The sequence below is a fragment of the Acinonyx jubatus genome, chromosome D1 (assembly GCF_027475565.1).
Source record: "Acinonyx jubatus isolate Ajub_Pintada_27869175 chromosome D1, VMU_Ajub_asm_v1.0, whole genome shotgun sequence".
Taxonomy (NCBI): domain Eukaryota; kingdom Metazoa; phylum Chordata; class Mammalia; order Carnivora; family Felidae; genus Acinonyx; species Acinonyx jubatus.
In genome coordinates this window covers 93,758,894-93,768,338 of record NC_069390.1, presented here as the reverse complement: position 1 = coordinate 93,768,338, position 9,445 = coordinate 93,758,894, and positions in this window count along the sequence as shown.

Here is a 9,445-nt window from a genome sequence, read left to right as displayed (position 1 = left end):
GCTCCTTCCAAAGCCCTGCTGCAAAATTTATGTTCATAATTTTCTATTCTTTTTCTTAGAGTGCCTCCCAAATTGTACAAGCTTCAGGCCTCTTAAAACCTAGGTCTGCCCCTGCTGAAATCAACACCCAATCAAAATAGCACAGAAATAAGAAAACCACAGTACAGTTTTGCTTATGAATATCAATACAAATAATACTAAATAAAATTGTATTCTAGAACTAATTGTATTAGAACTCAGCTACACAGACTTCAAATACAGACTTTGAATTACAAAGCTGTAATCATCAAGACAATATGGTACTGGCACAAAAACAGACACTCAGATCCATGGAACTGAATCGAGAACCCAGAAAGGGACCCACAAATGTATGGCCAACTAATCTTTGACAAAGCAGGAAAGAATATCCAATGGGATAAAGATAGTCTCTTCAGCAAGTGGTGCTGGGAAAACTGGACAGCAACATGTGGAAGAATGAACCTGGACCACTTTCTTACACAACATACAAAAAGAAACTCAAAATAGATGACAGACCTAAATGTAAGACAGGAAGCCATCAAAATCCTAGCAGAGAAAGCAGGCAAAAACCTCTTTGATCTCGGCCGCAGTAACTTCTTACTCAACACGTCTCCAGAGGCAAGGGAAACAAAAGCAAAAATGAACTACTGGGACCTCATCAAAATAAAAAGTTTCTGCACAGCAAAGGAAACAATCAGCAAAACTAAAAGGCAACGGACAGAGTGGGAGAAGAGATTTGCAAATGACATATCAGATAAAGGGTTAGTGTCCAAAATCTATAAAGAACTTATCAAACTCAACACCCAAAAAACAAATAATCCAGTGAAGAAACGAGCTAAAGACATGAATAGACACTTCTGGAAAGACATCCAGATGGCTGACCGACACATGAAAAAATGCTCCACATCACTCATCATCAGGGAAATACAAACCAAAACCACAATGAGATACCACCTCACACCTGTCCGAATGGCTAACATGAACAACTCAGGCAACAACAGATGTTGGCGAGGATGCGGAGAAAGAGGATCCCTTTCACACTGCTGGTGGGAATGCAAACTGGGGCAGCTACTCTGGAAAACAGTATGGAGGTTCCTCAAAAATTTAAAAATCGAACTACCCTACGACCCAGCAATTGCACTACTAGGTATTTATCCAAGGGATAGAGCATCCATCGAAGGGGCACATGCACCCCAATGTTTATAGCAACACTATCCACAATAGCCAAAGTATGGAAAGAGCCCAAATGTCCATCGATAGATGAATGGGTAAAAAAGATGTGGTATATATACACAATGGAGTATTACTCAGCAATCAAAAAGAATGAAATCTTGCCATTTGCGACATGGATGGAACTGGAGGGTATTATGCTAAGAGAAATTAGTCAGGGAAAGACAAGTATCATATGACTTCACTCATACGAGGACTTTAAGACAGAGAACAGATGAACATAAGGGAAGGGAAGCAAAAATAATATAAAAACAGGGAGGGGGACAAACAGAAGAGACTCATAAATATGGAGAACAAACTGAGGGTTATTGGAGGGGTTGTGGGAGGGGGGGATGGGCTAGATGGGGAAGGGGCACTAAGGAATCTACTCCTGAAATCATCGTTGCACTAGATGCTAACTAACTTGGATGTAAATTTAAAAAACTAAAATTTAAAATACATAAATAACTTGAAACACACACATAAGAACTCAGCTCCATATAAAATTATGACTGAGTTTTATTTCAGAAAATGCAGGGATCGTCTAGTATCAGGAATGTACTAATATCATCTATCATGATAGTATCTCTATGGAGAAAAACCGTGTATCTTCATAGCTGCTGAAAAGCTAGGAGTTAAAATATACTATTCATTTTTTTAACACTTATTTATTTTTTTGAGAGACAGAGACAGAGTGTAAGCAGGGGAGGGGCAGACAGAGAGGGGGACACAGAATCCGAAGCAGGCTCAAGGTTCTGAGCTGTCAGCAGAGAGCCTCATGCTGGGCTCAAATCCACAAACTGTGAGATGATGGCGAGCCAAAGTCGGACGCTTAACCGACTGAGCCACCCAGGCGCCCCAAAATTCAGTTTTTTATTTAAAAAACTAATTAAGGGGCGCCTGGGTGGCTCAGTCAGCTAAGTGTCTGACTTCAGCTCAGGTCATGATCTCGCGGTCCGTGAGTTCGAGCCCCACGTCGGGCTCTGTGCTGACAGCTCGGAGCCTGGAGCCTGTTTCGGATTCTGTGTCTCCCTCTCTCTCTGACCCTCCCCTGTTCATGCTCTGTCTCTGTCTCAAAAATAAATAAACGCTAAAAAAATCTTTAAATAAAATAAAATAAAATAAAATAAAATAAAATACTAATTAAGAATAGGTGGATTCTTCCTTAATGTGAAAAAGCTACATCTAATTTTACTAGAAAGCCAGTGTTCTGGTTATCTATTGCCGTGGAACAAGCCAATCAAAAACAGTAGCCTTAACACCATAATAATCACTTATTTTGCTCACAAAGCCAAGGGTTCCCCGGGCTAAACCAGGCAGCTCTTGCCAAAGTCTGTCCAGGATGTGGTCAGACACATCTGGGGCTAGGCCTCCTCCAAGACTTCTTCATGTCAATGCCTAGTGCACAGACCGTGAAGACAGAAATAACTGGCATGTTCCTCAGTCATCTCTCTATGTGAGACCTCCAAGTAGAGACGTCAGGGGAGCTAGATTTTTTTAAATGGCTGCTGAAGGTCCCCAAAGTGAGCGTTCCAGGAGAGAAAAACAGACCTAGTCCTCTCTAGCCTTGCTGGGAAAACCAATAGGCAATGCTGCTGTGCTTTGTGGCTACTGAGACAGCCATCAAGTCCTATCCTAGTTTAAGGAGACGTGACATAGACTCCGCCACTAGGAGAGAGTCCCCAAAATTTATAGATACGTTTTTAAGAAAATCACAGTATTGGGGCGCCTGGGTGGCTGAGTCGGTTAAACATCTGACTTCGGCTCAGGTCATGATCTCGCGGTTCACGAGTTCGAGCCCCGCGTCGGACTCTGTGCTGACAGTTCAGAGCTTGGAGGCTGCTTCGGATTCTGTGTCTCCCTCTCTCTCTGCTCTTACCCTGCTCATGCTCTGTCTCTCTCCCCTTCAAATATAAATAAACTTAAAAAAAAATCATAGTATCATACTTAAATGGGAGACACCAGAAGCATTCTGTGGAAGTCCAAAACAAAACAAGAATGCCCAGGGGCGCCTGGGTGGCTTGGTCGGTTAAGCGTCCGACTTCAGCTCAGGTCATGATCTCACGGTCTGTGAGTTCGAGCCCCGAGTCAGGCTCTGTGCTGACAGCTCAGAGCCTGGAGCCTGTTTCAGATTCTGTGTCTCCCTCTCTCTCTGCCCCTCCCCTGTTCATGCTCTGCCTCTCTCTGTCTCAAAAATAAATAAACGTTAAAAAAAAATTAAAAAAAAAAAAAAAAAGAATGCCCACTGTTGGGTGATGGGGGCACCTGTTGGGATGAGCACTGGGTGTTGTATGGAAACCAATTTGACAATAAATTTCATATTAAAAAAAAAAGAATGCCCACTGTTAATTATGATTTAGTATTTGACATCGTTCTAGCATAAAGATGAGCAAATTTTTTCAATAAAAGTTTGGACAGTATTTAAGGCTTCTCAGGCCAGATTGTTTCTGTCAAAACTACTCAGCTCTAGAGAAAAGGCCACAGATAATATGTAAATGAATGGGTGTGGGTGGGATTCTATAGAATTTGACTTACAAACACAGGTGGCAGGCTGGATTTAGCCAACAGGCTATCATTTGATGACCTCTGTTTTAGAGTTTCCAGCCAACACTTCTAGAAAAAGAAAGTAAAAAGTATAAATATTAGAAAGGAAGAGATAAATTATTGTTTGCAAATTGTACCCTATAAATCTGAAAAGCCCACAAGAATCAATTACAAAACTAATAAATAAAATAAACAAAAAGGAAATTCAGAAAAACAGATGGGTACCTAATTGGGAGTACAGAAATCCATAGCTGTAATATTGTGATATAATTAAGAAATAGATATTTGAGGGGCACCTGGGTGGCTCAGTCGGTTAAGCGTCCGACTTCGGCTCAGGTCATGATCTTGCGGTCCGTGAGTTCGTGCCCCACATCAGGCTCTGTGCTGACAGCTTAGAGCCTGGAGCCCGCTTCAGATTCTGTGTCTCCCTCTCTCTGCCCCTCCCCTACTTGTGCTCTGTCTGTCTCTCTGTCTCAAAAATAAATAAAAACTAAAAACATTAAAAAAAAAAAAAGTAGTAGATATTTGATCTTCGTCTGGGTTCCTGACACAAGAACTTCTAAAACTCTGAGTGATAAGGGTGAGTGGAGCATCTTTTGTTATTCAAAATAAGCCCCTCTCAACCAAACCCGAGTTTATGCTAATGAGGTGACTCTTGGTGGGCCCCTAGATAGCTTGAGGGTGGGGGCTGGTTGCCAGAGGAACCAACCATGTGATTATTTGGTTGGAATTGTCAGCCCTAAATTCAAGACAGAGGACCCGGAAGGAGATTGGGCTAATCACCAATGGCTGATGACTTAATCAATCTTGTCTGTGTAATGGACCCTCCATAAAAATCCCTAAATGATGAGATTCAAAGGGCTTCCAGATTGGTGGATGCGTCAAAATGCGGGCAAGATGTTCCCACAGAGGGTTTGGGAGCTCCACACCTCCCACACCATGCGCCTTGTCCTATGCACCTCTTCATCTTGGTCTTGCCCCATGTACCTGTCCTTTGTCATATCCTTCATAATAAGACAGTAATGGTAAGGGAGCTCTTTTCACCGAGTTCTGTGAGCCATTGCAGCAAATTACTGAACTGGAGGAGGAAGTCATGGGGAAACCCCAATTTATAGCCAGTGAGCCAGAAGTATGAGGGACCCCCCCCCCAGATGTAACTGACATCTGAAGCAAGGACAGACGGGTAGTTAACTCTGAGTAGTTAGCATCAGAATGGACTTGAGGGGCATGTGGGTGGCTCAGCTGGTTGAGCATCCAACTCTTGATTTCAGCTCAGGTCATGATCCCAGGGTCATGGGATCAAGCCCCACGTTGGGCTCCACACTGAGTATGGAGCCTGCTTGAGATTCCCTCCCTCTCTCTCCTTCTCCCTCTGCCCCTCTCCCCTGCTTGCACATGCTAACATAACATAACATAACATAACATAACATAACATAACATAACATAACATAACGTAACAACATAACAAAAATAGACAAAAAAATCTTTAAGAATTGATTTGACTCATTCACTCAGTTGGGTCTGGAGAGTTAGAGAATTGGTTTTTGGTGTGGAAAAAACCCACCTATTTGGTTTTAGAGGTAAAAATAGGTCAGATTCACACTCAGAAATACAAACATTAGAAGTTTTGCTGAAGGAGTAGCAATAGAGACCTAAAATACTTGGGAAGCAGAACTCAAATACCCAAGAAACAAGAATTGCATATAACGGAGGATGCAAATTTTAAAATACACCTGAAGAGCACATCATTCTACGTACTTACTTCTGAACGTGCAAAATATGCACATATATAGTACAGTAGCTTTGAAACAGCAAAATATTGCAAACCACCAGTCCAGCAAGAGAGGTGATTAAATCATTATACGCACATCCAACATATTAAGCATCCATCAGCGTGAGGAAGCCCTCTGTGCACGGATGTCGGCTGTGCTTTCAAGATATATTGTTAATTAAACGCACATCGTGCAAAACATACTTGTAGCCTTCTACTATTTGTCTCAAAAAGTAGGAAGAGGAAATAGATATAAACATACACATACAGGCATTTGCTAAAATGTTTGAGGAACAATACCCAAGAGACGGATAACATTGTTTGCTTCCAGAAAGGGGACCTGGATGGCTGGGGGACAGAGGTGGAAAAAGATGCTGCACCAGATACCCGCTTTCTGTGTTTTGATTCTTGAACCATATGGGCACATTAACCACTCAAAAAGTACATATTGCTTTTAAAATATGGTTTATTCGCTATATAAAAGTCAAATGCTTTTCGGGGCACCTGGGTGGTTCAGTCGGTTGAGCGTCGGACTTAAGCTCAGGTCATGATCTTGCAGTCCGTGAGTTCGAGCCCCGCGTCGGGCTCTGTGCTGACAGCTCAGGGCCTGGAGCCTGCTTCGGATTCTATGACTCCCTCTCTCTGCCCCTCCCCTGCTCACACTCTGTTTCTCTCTCCAAAATAAATAAACATTAAAAAATATTTTTAAAAAAAATCAAATGCTTTTCAAGCTTTTAAGAACTTTTGTTAGGATTTACTTTTCTTTACCAGTTATCACACGCCAGTTATAATCTGTGCGATCTTGAACCCATTAATCAACATCTCTGTGCTTCTGTTTACATACCTGTAGAAGAGTAGTATTTATAAGTCCTTTGTGCAATAAACAGCATGGTCTCTGTTCACTGCGACATCCAGTGCCCTGATGGAGTAACTGTGCAATAAAATTATGCTGCAGTGTCTATCTATCAAAACAAACAAAAGATGGAATTGGAAAGGTAGACTTGTTCCCGGGGATATTCATCTTACAGGTTAGGGAACCTGAAAGCATCAGACCTTAAAGCGACCTTGAGAAACACTACTCCCTGCTATAACCTTCTATCAGAGCTTTACCACGCAGGATAGGATGCCTGTTTGACTTTAGTCAAAGCCACCTGTTAAATGCAGGTGTTCCCAAGCTTGACAAAGGTACCCTCGTCCTACAGAAAACTAGTATTACCTCTCAGGAAACTACTATTCAGAACAGAGATTCCCCACTCCACCCCCCCAAAAAAGAAGAGGGATTTCCAAACTTTAATACACACGTGAGTCACCTGGATTTATTCTTAACACGTAGATTCTGATTCAGTAGGTGTGGGATAGGGCCTAAGAGGCGTCATTTCTATTTCCCAGGTGATTCCAATGTAGCTGGTCCACAGACCAGTTTCATTAGCAAGATTTTATATAGAAGCAGCTCGCAAAATGCGTACCGTATTTATTTCTATAGATTTATTCGTACACAAGGTCCCATTCATCTTTCCATTATCTAAGTGCATCGACATGTCAACTTGTGTTTAATTGTATCTGCACCTTTCACAGGATAGGTTTTGTTAATTAAATGTGCCAGTCAGCTTATTATGCAGTCAAGGCAAAAAAAAAAAAAAAAAAAAAAAAAACCAACAAACAAAAAAACTCAACCAACCCCCGTAATAGTCAGACTCCAAAACTTACAACAGTGCATACATTTTGTTTCAAATGAAGATAGCAGCAACAACAGATATGTTATTTCTAAACAACATTAGCATGACCTTTATTAATTAGATATTTTTTGTATTTTATAAATCTTAGGATAGTGGACACAGCCCTAAGTTACATACTTTCTGAACTTTAATTTCAGAAAATGGACATCTATAAAATCTATACATCTATAAATTTCTATCTATGCATCTATATTTCTAAAATCTATACATCTATAATTTCATAAAATAAACATCTCTAAAATGACGGTAGTAACCCACATGTCAGAAAACTAAATAGAAAGCATCAAACAGAAAGTCCTGGCATTTAGTAGTTAGTAAATACATTAATTTTTACTTGAAATCATTAAAGATTACATTTGCTTAGGAGCCCGCATCATGTAATTTCAGATTTCTCTAGAATAATTATTCTCAAATTTTAGCAAGCAGCCGAATTACTTAAAAAGCTTGTTAAAACATAGAAACTCCCAAAATGTCTAAAATGGTTAGCCTGGATCCAAGAACTTGCATCTCTAACAAATTCCCAGGTGATGCTGTTACCGCAGGAAGCACACTTTAAGAACCCCACTGCTAAGGGGCGACTGGGTGGCTCAGTTGGTTAAGCGTCCGACTTCAGCTCAGGTCATGATCTCAAGGTTCATGAGTTTGAGTCCCACCCACATCCGGCTCTGTGCTGACAGCTCGGAGCCCAGAGCCTGCTTTGGATTCTGTGTCTCCCGCTCTCTGTCCCTCCCCTGCTTGCGCTCTCTCTCAAAATAAATAAGCATTAAAAAAATTTTTAAAGAACCCCACTGCTTTAGAAGAGAAAAAAACATGTGAGAAACTATATACATTTCTTGAAAAGCCTACTGTGATACACAATGCTTTGCCACAGTCCTACCGATGGGACTTTGTGACACAGCGGAATTCTTTGGAACAGACTTAATTTCCTAATTATATACCTTCAACCTTTTGGCTTTAAGTTTCCTGGGCAACTGAAACACGAGACCCAGGAGAGTGCTGGCTGATAACTTTTTCAAACACGTAACTTCAAATATAAAAAGAAAGCTTCATTTTATTCATTGGTGTCCTGATGTTTATAAATGCTTGAAAATACATTATTCCAGGTGGTACTCATAATCGCCCACTTGGAAGGCAGACCGGGGGAAAATCTGTCTCTGAATTTTATCGGTGAAGACCCACGGCACACGGAGATTAAATAATCTGTGCAAGAACACAGAGCCAGTAAATTAACAGAGCCAGAATTTAAGCCTGAGACTTCTGATCCGCTAGCCTGTGCTGTGTGCCCAAAGCCGAAGCCGCACTGACTCATGAGACAGTATCCAATTATGTATCTATTCACTCCTACAGAAGTTACTCCATTTCCCCATCTTGACGTTTTAGTTCTTATTTCTCCAGAACTCAAAGGCATACATGTGCACAACTGAGCCTGAATTTCTATTAGCAGCGGGCTGTGCAAGCTTTTCAAGCCAAAAACCAAAGGTTACATAAGTTGTTTGGGAAGAATTATGATTGGTGCTGGCAGTTACACTGACTAACTAATACAAGGCTGGCTATTTAGCTAACAGGTGTCACATTATTTCAGTCCAGAGCTGTATTCTCCCAGCAGGTGGTAGAATGGCAGTGACAAACTGTAACTGACCAAAGTTCAAAGAATTAAAAAAGGAGAGGTACACGGGCCCTGCTTCCTCCATATCCTTCCGACACCATTTTGAATGACTGTCTTTGCTTCACTTTGGAACCTGCTTTCACACTCCCCCCCTTTCGATTAAGATATTTCTGGCAGGAGAGCGGCGCTGATCAATTTCATGACCGTGTATCCCATCTCATTGCTGGAATGGTTGGCAACCTGCTCCCGGTCCATCATGCCCCTCAGAGGGGGCAGTTTCACAGCTGGTTGGGATTTGAGATGTTCAGCAAGCATGCTAGGTGACCGTCTTACGGCCACTTTTGGGTAACAAGGCGGTTTGGGGAAATGAGGTCTAGACGGCAGCTAGGTTCTCGTTTCTTTCAGTCAAAGCGAACATCTGATGAATGGCCTTAAGTCTTGGAGCCATCATGGCTTTGACATTTTAAGTAGTGGTACGGCAACAAACGATACACAAAATGAGCAGGTGGAAAATAGCAGAGAGGGCACAAATTAAAATAATATTCAATAATAATTTGTAAA